At 37.2% G+C, this 21115-nt stretch overlaps 1 pseudogene; it reads left to right on the forward strand.

The window, feature by feature from the left end:
- Positions 1-12221, forward strand: part of LOC107557619 (uncharacterized) — an 18121-nt pseudogene extending 5900 nt beyond the window's left edge.
- The last annotated feature ends 8894 nt before the right edge of the window (positions 12222-21115 follow it).

Consider the following 21115-nt stretch of genomic DNA (forward strand, 5'->3'; position numbering starts at 1 on the left):
CAGGTCTTGGACTGAAGGTCTGTCTGCACTGAGGGCAGCTGTAGACTCTCTTCTGATCCTCCTGATCCCAGAAGCCTGTAATACAGATCTTACAGTAACTGTGTCCACAGGGAATGGCCACTGGATCCTTCAGGAGATCCAGACACACTGCACACAAGAAATCATCCTGAGAAAACCTGGCTTCTGCCATTTTACTGCTTAAATACAGAAACACAAACACACAACAGCTCAACTACACTTCAGTTTCTCTTTCCCTGAACACACGTGTTTCCTGTTTCCTGGTTTTGTGTTTGAGTCACGTGTGTAAAAAAAAAAAAAGAAGCTGCTTCCTCATTCCATTCCTGCTCCTGTAGTGTCTCTCTCTCTCTCTCTCTCTCTCTCTCTCACACACACACACACACATACAGGCAGTGCATGGTGGGTCTTTACAGTGTCTGTTCTGTTCCTGTCAGTGTTGTGCATCATTCGGATGAACTGAGAACACCTTTAAATTACAAACCAATGAATGATTTTGAATTGAGGGAGTAAATGGGAGGGTCTCACCTCAGTCGTGGTATTGAAGGTGGAAGAGAGCGCTGGTCATTCACTCCCCAACCTACAATCCCTGCTGGTAACGAGACTCGAACCCAGGACCTTTGGGTTACAAGTCCGACTCGCCAACATTTAAAACTGTTTCTACACTATTGTGTGTGTGTGTGTGTAAGCCTGCATAATCTAATTTTTACAACCTGAATTCCGTAAATGTTGGAAGGTTTTTTAAATCTGAATAAAATTAAAACTAAAAGAATTTAAAATCACATAAGCCAATATTTTATTCATAATAGAACATAGATAATGCACAAAATGAGCTCATTTCAAATTTGATGCCTGCTACAGGTCTCAAAATAGTTGGGACGCGGGCATGTTTAGCATGGTGTAGCATCTCCTCTTCTTTTCAAAACAGTTTGAAGACGTCTGGGCATCGAGGTTATGAGTTTCTGGAGTTTTGGTGCTGGAAATTGGTCCCATTCTTGCCTGATATTCTCCTGACTACGAGGGAAAACCATTTTGTGAATTTAGTATTTTGTCTTGTCATTACATTGTTTGGAGCATAAGAAAAATTTTGAAAAATTATTTTTTATTCATATGTTTTTTTATTCACTCTGTAGAGGACATCGGGACTTTAAAAAGTCCTGTTTTGTAAAAAATAAAAGAGTGGGATTTTTGTTTTAATCAGAAATCAATTTTCATTTTTTATTTCAAATTTGATGCCTGCTACAGGTCTCAAAATAGTTGGGACGCGGGCATGTTTAGCATGGTGTAGCATCTCCTCTTCTTTTCAAAACAGTTTGAAGACGTCTGGGCATCGAGGTTATGAGTTTCTGGAGTTTTGGTGCTGGAAATTGGTCCCATTCTTGCCTGATATTCTCCTGACTACGAGGGAAAACCATTTTGTGAATTTAGTATTTTGTCTTGTCATTACATTGTTTGGAGCATAAGAAAAATTTTGAAAAATTATTTTTTATTCATATGTTTTTTTATTCACTCTGTAGAGGACATCGGGACTTTAAAAAGTCCTGTTTTGTAAAAAATAAAAAGACATGAATAGACATGAAAAGGCAAAAACAGTGGGATTTTTGTTTTAATCAGAAATCAATTTTCATTTTTTAATACCAAATTTTATATAAAGATGATTCTCAACTGTTATGAAAGATATTTAAAAAAAAAAAAAAAAGTCTTTATGCAAAATGTGTGTAAAATGGCCATAAACAAGTTTTTTCCATTATATACAATGTAGCTATAAACTGCATCTAATTTGCATATTAATGTATTTTTGGGGCAACATTGAATGAACAAATAAGTGCAATAACGGGAGTAATAATTAGCAAGATTTTCATAATAATATCTAATATTGAATAGGAATATTGATATATAATTGTTTCTCTATTCCTTTGTCTGGATCCAGAACACCTGAGAAGAGATGATGCAACCCCTCAGAGGACCTCAGATGATGTCAACCCTGAAATAACTTACAGAACTACCACATTTTGCTATAAGTTTGATTGCATCATATAATAATTGCTGTTAATATTATTCATCGTCTGTTTTATTACGTCTTATATTGATTTTTTCCGTTCTGCTGGTTCGTCTGGTCAGAGGAGAACTGGCCCCCCGCCTGAGCCTGGTTTCTCCCAAGGTTTTTTCTCCATTCTGTCCCCGCTGGAGTTTTGGTTCCTTGCCGCTGTCGCCTCTGGCTTGCTTAGTTGGGGACACTTCATTTCCAGCGATATCGTTGACTTGATTGCAAAGATATTATTTAAACTGAGCTGGATGTTGACCTCACTGAATTCAATGATGAACTGTCTTTAACTGAAAAATGAGTGTTTACTATTGTCATTTTGCATTATTGACACTATTTTCCTAATTAATGCTGTTCAGTTGCTTTGTCACAATCTGTATTGTTAAAAGCGCTATATAAATAAAGGTGACTTGACTTGACTTGACTTTGTCGCGTCTCCCAAAATGTGTAACAAACATGCTTTAAGTCCTGGTGTCCTCTACAGTGGACATGTATGAAACTGATGTCCTGTTTCATAACAGAAGGTCATATTTTGATTTGAAACCCCATAACATTTTCCTGAGATGTTGATTTATGACAAACAATTTGTCAATTAGTCAGATTTAAATGATAATTACAAAATATTATCATATTTCCATAAGGGTGTTACATTTGATCACTTAATGAATGTCCACCATTTTTAAAGACCAAAGAGAGGCAGTGGTCACGGTGAAACATCCAATCATTTGGTATCTCTGAAAAGCCCTGAATGTGCTCTGTACAGGACATCCAGACCTAAAACTGTGACATGTCACGTCTCAGAGAAATAGCTAAAACATAATGTCCTCTACGGTGGATAAAACTCCATAGCTGGTAGTCAGGAGGATATAGGTTTCCAGCTGCTGAAGAGTCCGTGGTCGTATTTTTTGTTTAATGATGCGCCAAATGTTCTCTATATGTGAAAGATCTGGACTGCAGGCAGGCCAATTCAGCACCCAGACTGTTCTCCTACGAAGCCATGCTGTTGTAATAGCTGCAGTATGTGGTTTAGCATTGTCCTGCTGAAATACACAAGGCCTTCCCTGAAATAGACGTCGTCTGGAGGGGAGCATATGTTACTCTAAAACCTTTATATACCTTTTAGCATTCATAGTGCCTTCCAAAACATGCAAGCTGCCCATACCGTATGCACTTATGCACCCCCATACCATCAGAGATGCTGGCTTTTGAACTGAACGCTGATAACACGCTGCAAGGTCTCCCTCTTCTTTAGCCCGGAGGACACGGCGTACGTGATTTCCAACAACAATTGCCAAATTTGGACTCGTCTGACCATAGAACACTTTTCCACTTTGAAACAGTCCATTTTAAATGAGCCTTGGGCCACAGGACACGACGGCGCTTCTGGACCATGTCCACATTTGGCTTCCTTTTTGCATGAGCTTTAGTTGGCATCTGCAGATGGCACGGCGGATTGTGTTTACCGACAGTGGTTTCTGGAAGTATTCCTGGGCCCATTTAGTAATGTCAATGACAGAATCATGCCGATGAGTGATGCAGTGTCGTCTGAGGGCCCGAAGACTGTGCTGTAGATTAGAAAATGCATGATCTGGAGCGGAGCAGAACGCGGGAAACGAGCGCTTTTAATCCATTCCTATGGAAGTTGAGCTTGCGCAGCTGAAAAAAGTTCACACACATAAACACGCAGGTTAAACATAAAGAAGAGGACAAATCTGTCAGGCAGCCTGAAGCGAGAACAAAAGAGGAGAACAAGAGGAAACAGGACAACGGTAAGCATAGGCACCGATTTATATTTCTGCCCACACTCTATTCCACTCCAAACCAAATATAAAACATTTTATTCATCAGTTTACATTAGCAAATGATAACGGGCTAGGTTGTCATGCAACAACTGTGCCTTAAATATTTTAACATTCCCATTTTTTACAGCCTAAATATTTTTTTTAGAGCACACATCCTGTTTTGTGCATTATTAGATGTGTTTTGTCCACATTTCATATTTTGTATAATTATATCACTAGGTAACAAAGATACATTAACAAAAATACTAAAACAAAATCTTTTAGAAGGGCCTCACTGATTAATTTTGCCTGGGGCCCCCACTTCATGGTGGTTCAAGAGGACGTGGTGCTGGTTCTTCAAGAGTCACTCACAACTGATCTGTCCATAAAGCCTATAAACTATCAGTCTTCATGTATTTCACAACACTTCAGCATGTTATTCTTATTAAGTGAGGGTCATTTTTTAGGGTGTTTTACCCAAGCAAAGTCTCTGAGAACCTGACACCTTGTTCTTCTGGAGACTCCAGGAAGGTTGCAGTTCTGAAAAATGCTGGCGCTGGAGACTAAATGGTTCCTGATGGTTTCACACCTAATTCTTCACATTAATTCTTAATTATTTTTGCAGTTAACATGCTCTTTTCTTCTCCACCAGTTAAATCTCTTTTTTGGCTCATATTATCTGTAAAAGAAAACCTGCCTAATAATTCTGCACACCCGAATATGAGTTTTCCACTTCCAGCCTTCATGGACAATTATATATCACTCATAAATTATTAAATACAAAATTAATAGTAGTTATTAAGATTGACGTGGTTTGGAACTGGTAAAATGTGCTTGGAAAAAAAATATGACCAGAATATCAACGTGCCTAATAATTATGCACACGGTGTAGTGGTGGTCAGAATTATTAGAACTAGTATTTTCAGCAGCTAAAAATGGTTTTAAGTCAGTTATTTCTATCTTTTGCTGTAGTGTATCAGTAGGAGATATCAGTTTACATTTCCAAACATTCATTTGGCCATTAATTGCAATAATACAGTGAGATTTGAGATCTGATCTGATCATCATCAGTCTGTCTGGAGTCACATGAAGAAACAGAACAAACTGAGACAGACTCAATCCAGAAGAACTGACGCTTCAAGAAACCTGCTGCAAACTCTGCTCAAGTGCACCGAGGGCAAAAGGCTGCTTTAAACACACAGGATGCTCACACCAAATGTTGATTTAATTTAGTTAATAGAAGTTAATTGAAAAAGAAAATCTATTTATGACATTATTTTTGAAAGCATCCTCACTTTACAGCATTTTTACACAAGTGCCTAAAACTTAACAGCACTGTAGCTTTGCAGGAGGTTTCTTGAAGCATCAGTTCTTCTGGATTGACTCTGTCTCAGTTTGTTCTGTTTCTTCCAGAGGCGTAGCAATGGGGCAGGCAAATGCCTCGGGCCCCCGATGGCCGACCATTTAAATCAACAGGAATGTTAATATTAATAGCTATAACACACAGCGACATCTCTCCATCATCCCCCCTATGGGACCCCTCTCTCGTTACACTGGTTATGCTTTTGCCTCCTCGGCCGCCTTTTTCAAACATGTGCAGCGCTGTGCTGTAGATTAGAAAATGCATGATCTGGAGCGGAGCAGAACGCGGGAAACTAGCGTTTTTAATCCATTCCTATGGAAGTTGAGCTTGCGCAACTGAAAAAAGTTCACACACATAAACACGCAGGTTAAACATAAAGAAGAGGACAAATCTGTCAGGCAGCCTGAAGCGAGAACAAAAGAGGAGAACAAGAGGAAACAGGACAACGGTAAGCATAGGCACCGATTTATATTTCTGCCCACACTCTATTCCACTCCAAACCAAATATAAAACATTTTATTCATCAGTTTACATTAGCAAATGATAACGGGCTAGGTTGTCATGCAACAACTGTGCCTTAAATATTTTAACATTCCCATTTTTTACAGCCTAAATATTTTTTTTAGAGCACACATCCTGTTTTGTGCATTATTAGATGTGTTTTGTCCACATTTCATATTTTGTATAATTATATCACTAGGTAACAAAGATACATTAACAAAAATACTAAAACAAAATCTTTTAGAAGGGCCTCACTGATTAATTTTGCCTGGGGCCCCCACTTCATGCAGGTCCGCCTCTGGTTTCTTCATGTGACTCCAGACAGACTGATGATGATCAGATCTCTGTGTGCAGCACTAACATCTCACTGCGTTATTACAATTAATGGCTAAATGAATGTTTGGAAATGTAAACTGATATTTTCTGCTGACACACTACAGCAAAAATAGAAATAACTGACTTAAAACCATGTTTATCTGCTGAAAATATTAGTTCTAATAATTTTGGCCACCACTGTGTATATATATATATAAATATAAAATAAAACAACAAACAAACAAGGCGCTACATCAACACTGTACTGCAACTACAAGCTTAAAATTCCCAATTCTCATATTATGCATGCAGTTTTCTGAGCTCGTATTAATTGCGAGACTTGGATAGAATATTTGCATGACTATTGCATAACTGCATAAAGGAGATTAAAATGATGAAATGCTCATGAAAACGTCACATTTCACCTGGATCAGAATGTAAAAACAGGGAATTACATTTTGCAGTTTGCATAACGACAGATTTTCAGGACCAATAGTTTTTTTAAAATCCAGTTTTAAGACCAATAGCCGTTTTATGTTGTAACAAAATTACCGTAATGCATTCCGAAGTTCAACTTTTTGTAATTCCCAATAGATTTCATTATTGCAATTTGTCCTGCAGCAGCAGCGCTTGATCTTTGTGACGGAGGAGCGCTGGAGAGACGCCTCCCTGCTGTGTCTTCAGCTGGAGCAGGTGAGCTGTGATTTACAGCAGCTGCAGGGCTCAGAGACGCAGCTCATGGGCCTGGTGGATGAGCTGCACCAGGAGGCCCAGCTCAGAGCTCAGCAGGCTGAAGTCCTGGAGACGCAGCTCCGCGAGGAGACTCAGAAAATAGAAGACCTAGAGATGCAGCTAAACAGGTGGAAAATCAGAGGGTTAAGAGGGACATTCTAAAACGCTTAATGTGAAAAACGCTTAACATGGCTTAATGTTTTAAGACAGTGTTTTTAAAAGACCAAACTCTGTAAACATGCTATTAATAAATCATGCTATGTACAGACAAGCAGATGAGTCCAGAATATGAACGTAACTCGTTTAATAACTTTAAGCATTTTCCTTATAACAGTTTTTTATGGGATGAAAACGCTTAACGCATTATTTAATGTGTTGCGTTCATATCCTGGACTCATCTACTTGTCTGTACATAGTATGATTTATTAATAATGTGTTTACAGAGTTTGGTCTTTTAAAAACACTGTCTTAATGCATTAAGCCACTTGAAGCGTTTTCTTTATAATGGTTTTCTATGGGAGGAAAACGCTTAACGTGTAATTAAACGTGTTGCGTTCTTATTATGGGCTCATCTGCTTGTCTGCCTTATTAATGTGTTTACTAAGTTTGGTCTTTTAAAAACACTATTAATGCATTAAGCTACGTTAAGCATTTCAGAATGTCCCGGTAAAGATGAAACTTTAGGACTTGTTGGACAGTGTTTATAGATCTATAGTATAGTCCATAGTCTTAAAGGGATAGTTCACCCACAAAAGGAAAATTCTGTCATTAATTACTCACCCTCATGTCGTTCCAAACCCGTAAGACCTTTGTTCATCTTCGGAACACAAATTAAGATATTTTTGATGAGATCCGAGAGCTCTCTGACCTTCCACAGACAGCAAGCATCCTAAGGTCCAGAAACATAGCAAGGACATCGTTAAAATTATCCATGTGACATCAGGGGTTTAACCGTAATTTTACGAAGCTACGAGAATACTTTTTGTGCGCAAAGAAAACAAAAATAATGACTTTATTCAACAATTTGTTTCCTCCGCATCACCCTATAGCGCCATTTTGGACAGTATCACATACATAAACAACGTATGCAATGTATGTTTGCGGATGCGCTGTTTACGTTGATCTGAACGTTAACAGCGTATCCGTGTGCATACATTGCATACGTTACGTTGTTGTCTATGGAGGGTCAGAGAGCTCTCGGATCTCAATGCAAAATATTTTAATTTGTGTCCGAAGATGAACGATGGTCTTACGGGTTTGGAACGACACGAGGGTGAGTAATTCATAACAGAATTTTCATTTTTTGGCGAGCTATCCCTTTAAGTCTGTATTTTATATTTGTTTATTTTTTATTGATCAGTAAATCGCTGGAGCTGATGGAGCTCCAGATGTTGCATGAAGCCCTTCGGCAGGATCTGCGCAATCAACACAGCGCCCACCAGAAGACGGTGGAGGAACTGCGGCGCGAGAATTCGTAAAGAGCGGGTTGAAGAGACCCCAATAATGTGATATTTAGCCCCTGGAATGTGAATTGTATTAGGGAACCCCGGCAAAAAAATTGTATTTTACCCCCCGGAATGTGATTTTTTTTACTGGGAGACCCCCCTCAATACACGATTGGGCTAGTTTTGAGTTGAAATTGGGCGGGTATTGTTGCAAGAACATGGCAACCCTGATAAACGCACACACTTCACTAGTTTGTAAACTCTTGAAAATGAGCAGATTTGTCCTGCGACGCCACAAACATTTTATAGAATTATCGTGTGAGAAGTAGTTCAACCTCAAACGACCCGTTCTGTTTCATGCATCCTTTCTTAAAGTTTAGTAGAGACGATATACGACATGTCACTACCAATACACAGCCAATACTAAATTGTCCCTAGCATTAATTTTGATCAAACAATTAAATATACAGTATGTGTATGTAATCACTGTTGTTGTGATTTCAACCTGAAATTGATCCCACCACTGATATTACCTGAGAAGTTAAAAAACTTGCGCTTTCAAGGACGCACACTTAATAAATGTGTGGAGTAAGAAGATATAAGAGCTGAAGTGTTTGAAACATACGAGCACAGTTCAGATGAATGATAAAGTTTACCCTCTTTAACTTTTGTGCTCATCTGCTTCTCCCATTTGCTCTTTTTACACTGACTATCGCTAGATATAGACTAATACAATCACATTCAACAATCATTTCTCAAATATTTATTACAATATATACTGATAAACTGAACATTCACTTCAATGCTATGAGAGACTGGATGCTTTCAGCTGACTTCTATTGAACTGTCACCAATTGAACTGCAGCTTAAACTATTTCAAATATAGTGAATTAAGCTACAAACTCCATCATAATGCACAATGTTTCCATCTGACTTGTATTTTGAGCTGCAGATCGTCATATTAATGGAGTGTTTCACTAGTTAGCAGTAAACCGGTTACCTCGCTGAATATGTTCATAGATTTGTGTTGAATGTTATCTTTGGATATTTTATAACATCATACCTTTTCCGCTTATTTCAGTTAATGACATAAAACTAGCAAGCTAAGCAAGTATAGTGCTGACAATGTCGTGTAAACATGACTGAAAACGCGAAAAGCGGAGGAACAGATAAACCGATTCAACTGCGTGAGTCGTTTACGCTGGAACCGCTCTGATTAATTTAAACTCAAACTCGATTCACTAGCAAAAAACAGATCAAAAGAGCCATATATTTTCGAATTTCGACCTCGCTTGTAATGATTTTAAGAAGCAAGTAGTGATGGGTGAAACAGAGCTTCGGAGTGCTTATCTTGAATTATTTGATTTAGATCGGCACTTCGGAGCGGCTTCGCAAATCTTTTGTTTCGGATCAGAGCACGTGTCATGAATCATTTGATTAAGATCAGGATTTCAGAGCGGGTTCGTGAATCATTTGATTCAGATCGGAACTTCAGAGCGCGTATCGTGAATATTTTTTTTAGATTGGAACTACAGAGCGGGTTCGCGAATTGTTTAATTCAGATCAGAACTTCGGAGTGCGTGACGCGAATCATTTGATTTACATCAGGATTTAGGAGTGGGTTCGCAAATCATTTGATTCAGATCGGAACTCCAGAGCGGGTTTGCGAATCATTAATTCAGATCGGAATTTCGGAGCGGGTTTGTGAATCATTAATTCAGATCGGAACTCCAGAGCGGGTTTGCGAATCATTAATTCAGATCGGAACTTCGGAGCGGGTTTGCGAATCATTAATTCAGATCGGAACTTCGGAGCGGGTTTGTGAATCATTAACTCATATCGAAACTCCAGAGCGGGTTTGCGAATCATTAATACATATCGGTACTCCGGAGCGGGTTTGCGAATCATTACTTCAAATCGGAACTTCGGAGCGGGTTTGCGAATCATTAATTCAGATAGGAACTTCGGAGCGGGTTTGTGAATCATTAATTCATATCGGAACTCCGGAGTGGGTTTGCGAATCATTAATTCAGATCGGAACTTCAGAGCGGGTTTTGTGAATCATTAATTCAGATCGGAACTTCGGAGCGGGTTTGCGAATCATTAATTCATATCGGAACTTCGGAGCGGGTTTGCGAATCATTAATTCAGATCGGAACTTCAGAGCGGGTTTGTGAATCATTAATTCCGATCGGAACTCCAGAGTGGGTTTGTGAATCATTCATTCAGATCGGAACTTGGAGTGCGTATTGCAAATCATTAATTCAGATCTGAACTTGGAGTGCGTATTGCGAATCATGAATTCAGATCGGAACTTGGAGTGCGTATTGCGAATCATTAATTCAGATCGGAACTTGGAGTGCGTATTGCGAATCATTAATTCAGATCGGAACTCCGGACCGGGTTTGTGAATCATTAATTCAGATCGAAACTTCGGAGCGGGTTTGTGAATCTTTTGATTCTGATCAGGACTTCGGAGCGCGTATCAATAATAATTTTTCTGATTTCTTTTTTATTAAAAAAATACCAAGCATTAAACCATTACAGTTATGAAAACAAAAAAAACTAAAAAAGTATACTCAAATACAAATCACTTAACCATGGTTTTATTATAGTAAAAGTGTAGTAATCATGTTTTTGTGCGTATTGATTACCATTTGTATAACCACAGTTTTGTGAAATTCAGGAAACCCAAATTAACTAAATTATATTTTATGATACTTTCTTTTGAGTAGTCAAACAATCCAAAGAACACATCTTTAGAAACTGCTGCTGTAATGTTGTTTGTTTCATATAATCAAAATTTTATAATTATTGTCTGATGAATATGCTAATGTAAAAAGCTCTCTTTATGAATTATGAGTTAGCTAACATAGCTGTAAGTACAGACTTTAGATGTCAAAAGTCTATCATTAATACAGAAATGTTGGGGTTGTTGGATGGGGAGGGGGTTGTTGTCTGCTGTTATGTCCCCACCAATGTCAGGATCAAACATACATCCTATAGCAGGGATCCTCAAATCTGGCCCACAGGATCCACTTTCCTGCAGAGTTTAGCTCTAACCCTAATCAAATTCCAAAAAGAAAATTAAGCTGTTTTCTGCGGATAAACAGATGTGTGTGTGTGTGTGTGTGTGTGTGTGTGTGTGTGCAGGTTTAAGGATTGTCTGTCAGGTGAGAAGGACTCCCTGGAGCTGCAGGTGAACAGGTTACAGGTGGAGTTGGATACTGCTAGGAATACTGTGCACTCCAATCGTTCCACAGAACCCTGCAGCAGGTCATTTTATTTCGTATTTTATATTATTTTTTATATTTTGTATTTTATTTTTCCCTTTTTTTGTATATTTTATTTTATTTTGTTTTAATTTATTTTTATTTTGTAATTTTAATTTAATATATAAGAAAATTAAGCTGTTTTCTGCGGATAAACAGATGTGTGTGTGTGTGTGTGTGTGTGTGTGTGTGTGTGCAGGTTTAAGGATTGTCTGTCAGGTGAGAAGGACTCCCTGGAGCTGCAGGTGAACAGGTTACAGGTGGAGTTGGATACTGTTAGGAATACTGTGCACTCCAATCGTTCCACAGAACCCTGCAGCAGGTCATTTTATTTCGTATTTTATATTATTTTTTATATTTTGTATTTTATTTTTCCCTTTTTTTGTATATTTTATTTTATTTTGTTTTAATTTATTTTTATTTTGTAATTTTAATTTAATATATTTTTTTTAATGTTATTTTAATTTATACATTATTCTATGATTTTTCTGGTTTCCTCACAGGTGGAGTGCTGAGGCGGACCGATGGGAAAAGATTGTATGAAGACCTGCTCAGACTCACCACACAGCAGGTACCCTGTCTGAATGAGAACACTACGAACTGTTGTGCTTCACGCACATGTACGCAGCCCGTTTTAATGTGTATTTGGTTTGGTCAGGGCCAGCGGGCAGCAGATGGGCATCTCAAACCCCCGTGAGGATCCAAACACACAGCAGAGTGTCACATCTTACACTGATTCAAACTGACCCATGAAAAACCCCTAAACCTGTAGTTCTGTTGAAATCACTCTTATTGAATATGCAGGGTTTATGAAAGAAGAGAGCTGTTCAGATCAAGTTCTTCACTTTTATTTGTTTTGCTGTTTGTTCTCTGGTGCTCCAGGGTCACCAGAATTACAATAAATGTTATGAAGTTTATTTAGAGTTTTATGCATTTATCTAGCAAATCACACTGTATTGTATGCACCCATTGGCTGAAATTTTCTTAATTGAACTGCATGTTGTTCAAGGCTGTGAGAGTGTTTAGACACTAGATGGTGATGTTCTACCACTGACCGTCATATCAAACCTCAGGGAGCAGGTCAAGACAAAGCTGGAATGTATTTCACATCTTTCCAAACTACAGACACAACTCGACTTCTGCAGAGCTGCAGCTCCTGACGGAAGCAGAAGATGTGAATGTCCTCCGATCCACCGCGACTCTGTCTGACCTCAGAAATGTGTTTCTCAGTGATCCATGAAACCCAGACTGCTGTGATATGAGCCATGCTGGACGTCAGAGCACTCTTCTGCTGTTTACAGGGAAATCTGTCGGCGCTCATATCAGACCTTTAGAGTCACAGATGTCTGTACACGAATACATTTATTGTCAAATACTACTTTGTTGAGGCTGATGTGTGGATTGTACCCCAAAATTAATCTTTTTCGTGTGTCTCATTTATTTTACTATAGTTGTCCTTTTTGACTGTGAAAATAACCCACGACCATTTAGCCTTTTTCTAATCATATCCCTGATTTTTTTGCATTCATATATTCATATATTCAAGTGGCACAAAAGTCACCAAGTTCCACACCATTTGAAAAAAATAAAGATTATGCAAATGAGAACATATCACAGACTTATGTTTTTATATAATGGATAATGTGCAGTCAGTCGGTCGGTCAGTATCACTAAAACTCAATCAAGATTGGAGGGTCTTGTATCACCCTGAAGGGGTTTATTTTGTCATAAAGATCAGCTGAACGCATATGATCCGACTTATGGCTGCTAATACCAAATTCAAACACACATAGACATGAGATTTTGATTTTATTATTTTGTAGAAACTAGTGTGGATAAGTGTATGCGGAGGAACATTATTTTGGTCGTCACGTGAGTTGTGTGCGCATGAGTCTGATGTTTTGAGGCACGCTGCTGTGATTGATGCAAATGTCACTAACAACATCAAAACTCCAAAAACTGAAAGACGGATATCCGCCGGAAATATCTTAGGCAAGAGCTTATATGCTGTTGTTGTTGCTGACTTTTAAACAAAGTAGTAACTGGTTTAGAGGTGGCATTGTTTTAAGACCACAAACAGCGAATGTGAAGCTATGTTGATTCATGTTTTATTACGGGCTTCAAGTTCCTTTTTCGCTTGCAAACTCTTTATCGTTTCGAGGTTCAAGCTGTTGTGGCTTCAAGCTTCTTTCACTGCATATTCTTTCCTTTATAGAGTAACTAGTTACATGCAACGGAATTACGTAATTTAATTACAAAATAAATGTAAGTGTAATCTGTTACAGTTACTGAGAAAAAAATTTGCAATTAAATTACAGTTACTTATGAAAATGTTAACAATTACAAAGGGAGTTACATTTGAATATTTTCACACACATACAGATTTGATTGATTCCTTTCTCAAATTGCAGAGACTGCTCTAAAATATGAGACACCAATATTTCAGGAGTTTAGGACACAGAATAGGACAGACGCTTATTCAATAACTGTTTTATTTGTTTATGTATATGTTTCATTTTTTAAGATTCACTTTTTCCCCCCAAAGACATTGTTAGATGCCAGTGTTTTCTGTCATAGCAAAGATTTAATTTCAAAAACAGTATCATAGCTATTAAAGTATTTCTTGTTATGATATTAAATCTATTTAACCGCAGAATGATCCAAAAGTAAAAGGCAGTGTGCTAAAGTCTGATTTTGTGCTGGCTGTGCTTTAAAATGAAATGATTATGATCTTAAATCAAGTAATGAAGGATTTTGTAAGTCTGGCAGTAATCAGTGTTGAGTTCTACTGTAAGGTTAACCCTGCCTTACATGTTTGAAAATCATTAACAGTTGAAAACATTCGAAAAGTAATCAAAATCAGTTACATTACTTTAATAAAGTAATTGGAATAGCTACACTAATAAGGTAATCTGTAACTTATTACATTTCCAAAGTAACCTTCCCAACTCTGCGGATATGTAGCCTAGGTATGCAGTTTTCCCGGGAAATTAATCCCGACAACTCTAGCAATGTAGGATAAGATAAACACGCTAAGATGGTTTATTCTGTTTATTATTTACATGTTAATTTCAAACAGAAAAATACATAACTTATGCCTAGTTTCGATTTGCTCAGACTGTTTGGTTTGACTCTTTGCTCTTTTCACACTCGATTATTAGGTCTGAACTGCAGTCTCGACTCTAAGCTGTAGTAACTAGTAACGGGTAAATACTTTCACTGCTTTATTCTTGCTTATGGTTGCGTTGGGTTTACTGCCAAAACTTTAAATGCAACTGCTTTCCAAAGGGAGTTTATTAGATGAGCAGCTTTGAAAAACAAAATGCATTGCACTAATGCTGAACCTGCTTTACATTTACAGTAACATGCAGGAACTGTGCATGAGCTCAGGGTTTGTGAGGGTTTTCAGGAGACGCAGGGAGTCTGGATGACTCTTACCGTCATTACGTAGAAAAACAGACGCGACTGAACGTCTGACTGATTTCCCTGGTGATGTCAGGGGTTTTCAAAGTCTCTTGTGTTTAGGGAACAGGCCTTTTGTATACGATTCAAAAATATTATTATGGAGAGCTTTTTCCACATGCTTATATCAATAATAAGGCTGCCACCTCAAACAGATGTTTGGAGCGAGTCCTCCGATCCGATCAGCGAGTTGGACTCTTGTGATGTTGCCATGGAGACGTGGGTCCCGGACCCCTGCTGGTGAACGGCAGAACTTCACCGCAGCTGCTGTATTCTGACTGTGTGTTCTTAGTGCTTTTTATTAATTTTTTTAATGAATGCTAAAGACACAGCATAATTTGTTAAACAATAGGCTTTACAGATATAACAAGACATCTAAACACAACATACTATATAAGTATGTGTGTGTATACACACACACACACATATACAGTTGTGCTCATAAGATTACACACGCCTTGCAGAATATGCAAATATGTTAATAATTTTAACTAAATAAGAGAGATTGAAACATGAACTTGAAAATTGCATGTTATTTTTATTCAGCAGGCCTACTCTAAGCTATTTCACATAACAGATGTTTATATATACTTCACAAGACAAAATAATAACTTGATTAATTCAAACTGACGCCGTTCAAAAGTTTATCTTAATAATCTGAGTTGTTTCCTGGATGATCCACGACTGTTTTTATGTTTTGTGATTTGTGAGTTGTTCATGAGTCCCTCGTTGGTCCTGAGCAGTTCAAGTGGCTGCTGTTCTTCAGAAAAATCCCCCAGCTCCTGCACATTCTTTGGTTTTCCAGCATTTTTGTGTATTTGAACCCTGTATGATTTGAGATCCATCTTTTCACTCGGAGGACAACTGAGGGACTCATACATAACTATTACAAAAGGTGAAAACATGTAATGATGCTTAAGAAGGCAACACAATGCATTAAGAGATGGGGGATGTAAACTTTTGAATTTAAAATTATTAGCATTTTGTAAATTCTGCAAGGGGCATGTCAATTTATGGGCATAACTGTATGTATGACTAAAAACACATCTGTTCCACCTTTATTTGACCATCTAACTCTAACACTTTCTATTCTATTTTAATTCTACTTTATCTATATTTATCTTCTTTTTTATTTTTATTTTAAAAAACAAACAAACAAACAAAAAAACCTTGCTACGTGTACTGCATTAATCTAACTGAGACTTGTTATAGCACTTGCATATCATTGCTCTTTTGTTGATTTTGTTTGCTTCTATTGTCCTCATTTGTAAGTTGCTTTGGATAAAAGCATCTGCTAAATGGCTAAATGTAAATATAAATATACGCGCACGCACACACGCACACACACACACACACACATATACATATGTATATATAGTAAGCAGTTTCACAATTGTACTTTTTTATTAGTTTTTAACTCTTTAGTAAATAATATTGTATATATAGATATTTTTTATCAATTAATACTTTTAAAGGGGTCATCCGATGCTACATGCACTTTTGTGACGTCACACAGAAAGGCCCCTCCCACGATAGTTTGATTGACAGTAGTGTTTCAGCACAGACTGGACTGGTGTCTTACCTTAGCTCCGCCCCTGAGTGACTGTCATCAGTCCACCCTTGTTTCACCGCCGGAGCAGATGTAGACAAGAGTGACTCCTAAGCGATTAAGGTCTTCTGTTGTTGGATGTAATAATGAACAGCAGTCGTCATTTACTCCTTACATCTGAGCCGCTGAGGATGTAGTGGATTACGTTTGTTTTTGAAGGGAATGCGCCCCCGATCTACATAAATGCGTGTCTATGTTCGCGCGAATCATTCGTGATCCAGTCTCACCTACAGAAGAAGTGAGTGTAATGTTTTTTAATGAATCTTTGCAAATCGCCTTTCCTAATAATGTGCTAATTAGCAAGTTTCACGATGAGTGCAGCTAAAGACGCAGTCCCTCAGAGAGCAGCTGGGAAGAGAGGGGCGGGGCCAGCAGAGCTCATTAGCATTTAAAGGAAAATGCTACAAAACGGCTTACTCTGAAAAGAGCTGTTTTTGACAGGGTAAAAAATGTGTTTTTACACTACCATTGAGAAATTTTAACCAAACTATGTTACAGACTTTTCATTAAGACCCTAAAGAATCATATCAGCTTCTGGAAGATGGGCATCGGATGACCCCTTTAAGACCTTAAAACTTAGTTTAGAATGACTCTTAGAATTAGAATTTCGTTTTTATGTATATGAAATTTACTACACAAAATCACAAGATTCACCATAAAATTAACAGATATATCTGTTGATTCAAAATATATACAAACATCTTTGAAAGTTTCATCAAAATTGTGTCCTCATTTCTGTAGGATTATTTTCATAAAGTTTAAAAATAAGTGTTGACATGACATCAGTTTACTTACAGTAAAAATAGAAATAAATGAGTTTAGTCTGATGCTGATGCATGTATGCAAACACAAACAGGGTGTGCAATGGAAGTAATGGAAGCACGAGTATGCAAATTGAGGTGCAGCTCAGGAGTCTTTCTGATTGGTTGATTAGTTGAACACTCTGGTTCTCAGCCAATCAGAATGTGCCAGTGATTATTGTGTTCAGCAGTGCTGGTGGAGACGGAGACTTTAAAGGGTGTGTGTCGCTTGCTACTGGTTCTTTTGCTTTCTTTGTTTTCCCTTCTGCAAGTATTATAATTCCCCTTTTGTTTTTTACTTTTGTTTTCTAGTGGTGTTTTGCTGCCACAACACCTTAAAGAAATTAATCTGTATGGCTAGGTTTTAAAAGAAACCGAGGGAAATGAGAAGTTGAGAGTAGATTATGGAATTGACACAAGGGGAATAAAAATTCAATCAGAACAGACACAAATCATGTCAGAATGACCAGCAATGGAGTTTCCCTTTACAGAAAAGGGGAGGGTTGTATTTCTTTTTTAAAGCATGCATTTTATAAAAATATAAGTGTAGTCTGTATGTTGAGCAGTTCAGGCAGAATTACAGAAGTTGATGTTGGAAGTTCAGATCAAACCCAGAGCCCAATGTTTGGGGAACATCAACATCTGCACAAACACTGATCAGAGCAGATGATGTTTGGAAGTGACATACACAAACTTGTGTTTGAAAAGCTGTGCCACTTTATATGTGTGTGTGTAATATTTATTGTAGATGTGTATCGTTTGTTGACCGTCCCTCACTTGAAAACACCAATCAGTATCGTGTATCACATCATTGAGTGAATTATTACATCCCTATTACATTTGGTAAATGCGCTTAGGGCCGTTGCATTTGCTTAGTCTAGTTTTGACATAAAAGGGCACTAAATTACAACTACTAATTATTTTTCTGTCACACCATTAAACGTAGTCGAAACGTAAATTTATGTATAAACTACAGAAACCTCCAGCAGATTGATTGAATTGCATCAATAAGCTCATATTATACCTGGAAAACTTAATCTTTGGATATTATATGATGTTGACATTTACATTTGTTGACATTTTAAGAGGAAACATTATGTGAATAATTACTCATTAGTGGCTCTTCAAAACTAACCCGATTTAAACCGCACACCTTTCTATGGGCTGGTTGACTGACTGATTTAGCTGATAGTCTGCGGTGTAAAAGTGCAGACAGGTTCAGATGTGTGAATGTGATGTTAATGTATTTAATTACAGAAGTTCTGAGTAATCTTTCTGGTTTACTTTCAGTAAAAGCTTTTAGTACTGGGGTCAGTTGCACTAGCTGTAAGTTACAACTTAGTTACAACATTTTTATGTAAAGTGGCACTAAGTTATGATTCACAAATTAAATTATTTTTTTGTTGCACCATAAAAATGAAATGTAAGTTACGACTTACGCACTATTAAATATTTTTCGTTGAACTATAAACTAGAATGAATCGTAAGTTACGACTTGCGCACTGCTAAATATGTTCTCGTTGCACAATAAACTAGAATGAATTGTAAGTTATGACTTACGCACTGCTAAATATTTTTCGTTGCACTATAAACTAGAATGAATCGTAAGTTACGACTTGCGCACTGCTAAATATGTTCTCGTTGCACAATAAACTAGAATGAATTGTAAGTTATGACTTACGCACTGCTAAATATTTTTCGTTGCACTATAAACTAGAATGAATCGTAAGTTACGACTTGCGCACTGCTAAATATGTTCTCGTTGCACAATAAACTAGAATGAATTGTAAGTTATGACTTACGCACTGCTAAATATTTTTCGTTGCACTATAAACTAGAATGAATCGTAAGTTACGACTTGCGCACTGCTAAATATGTTCTCGTTGCACAATAAACTAGAATGAATTGTAAGTTATGACTTACGCACTGCTAAATATTTTTCGTTGCACTATAAACTAGAATGAATCGTAAGTTACGACTTGCGCACTGCTAAATATGTTCTCGTTGCACAATAAACTAGAATGAATTGTAAGTTATGACTTACGCACTGCTAAATATTTTTCGTTGCACTATAAACTAGAATGAATCGTAAGTTACGACTTGCGCACTGCTAAATATGTTCTCGTTGCACAATAAACTAGAATGAATTGTAAGTTATGACTTACGCACTGCTAAATATTTTTCGTTGCACTATAAACTAGAATGAATCGTAAGTTACGACTTGCGCACTGCTAAATATGTTCTCGTTGCACAATAAACTAGAATGAATTGTAAGTTATGACTTACGCACTGCTAAATATTTTTCGTTGCACTATAAACTAGAATGAATCGTAAGTTACGACTTGCGCACTGCTAAATATGTTCTCGTTGCACAATAAACTAGAATGAATTGTAAGTTATGACTTACGCACTGCTAAATATTTTTCGTTGCACTATAAACTAGAATGAATCGTAAGTTACGACTTGCGCACTGCTAAATATGTTCTCGTTGCACAATAAACTAGAATGAATTGTAAGTTATGACTTACGCACTGCTAAATATTTTTCGTTGCACTATAAACTAGAATGAATCGTAAGTTACGACTTGCGCACTGCTAAATATGTTCTCGTTGCACAATAAACTAGAATGAATTGTAAGTTATGACTTACGCACTGCTAAATATTTTTCGTTGCACTATAAACTAGAATGAATCGTAAGTTACGACTTGCGCACTGCTAAATATGTTCTCGTTGCACAATAAACTAGAATGAATTGTAAGTTATGACTTACGCACTGCTAAATATTTTTCGTTGCACTATAAACTAGAATGAATCGTAAGTTACGACTTGCGCACTGCTAAATATGTTCTCGTTGCACAATAAACTAGAATGAATTGTAAGTTATGACTTACGCACTGCTAAATATTTTTCGTTGCACTATAAACTAGAATGAATCGTAAGTTACGACTTGCGCACTGCTAAATATGTTCTCGTTGCACAATAAACTAGAATGAATTGTAAGTTATGACTTACGCACTGCTAAATATTTTTCGTTGCACTATAAACTAGAATGAATCGTAAGTTACGACTTGCGCACTGCTAAATATGTTCTCGTTGCACAATAAACTAGAATGAATTGTAAGTTATGACTTACGCACTGCTAAATATTTTTCGTTGCACTATAAACTAGAATGAATCGTAAGTTACGACTTGCGCACTGCTAAATATGTTCTCGTTGCACAATAAACTAGAATGAATTGTAAGTTATGACTTACGCACTGCTAAATATTTTTCGTTGCACTATAAACTAGAATGAATCGTAAGTTACGACTTGCGCACTGCTAAATATGTTCTCGTTGCACAATAAACTAGAATGAATTGTAAGTTATGACTTACGCACTGCTAAATATTTTTCGTTGCACTATAAACTAGAATGAATCGTAAGTTACGACTTGCGCACTGCTAAATATGTTCTCGTTGCACAATAAACTAGAATGAATTGTAAGTTATGACTTACGCACTGCTAAATATTTTTCGTTGCACTATAAACTAGAATGAATCGTAAGTTACGACTTGCGCACTGCTAAATATGTTCTCGTTGCACAATAAACTAGAATGAATTGTAAGTTATGACTTACGCACTGCTAAATATTTTTCGTTGCACTATAAACTAGAATGAATCGTAAGTTACGACTTGCGCACTGCTAAATATGTTCTCGTTGCACAATAAACTAGAATGAATTGTAAGTTATGACTTACGCACTGCTAAATATTTTTCGTTGCACTATAAACTAGAA

The sequence above is a fragment of the Sinocyclocheilus grahami genome, unplaced genomic scaffold, assembly GCF_001515645.1.
Source record: "Sinocyclocheilus grahami isolate Dianchi unplaced genomic scaffold, SAMN03320097.WGS_v1.1 scaffold612.1, whole genome shotgun sequence".
In the NCBI taxonomy this organism is placed as follows: Eukaryota; Metazoa; Chordata; class Actinopteri; order Cypriniformes; family Cyprinidae; genus Sinocyclocheilus; species Sinocyclocheilus grahami.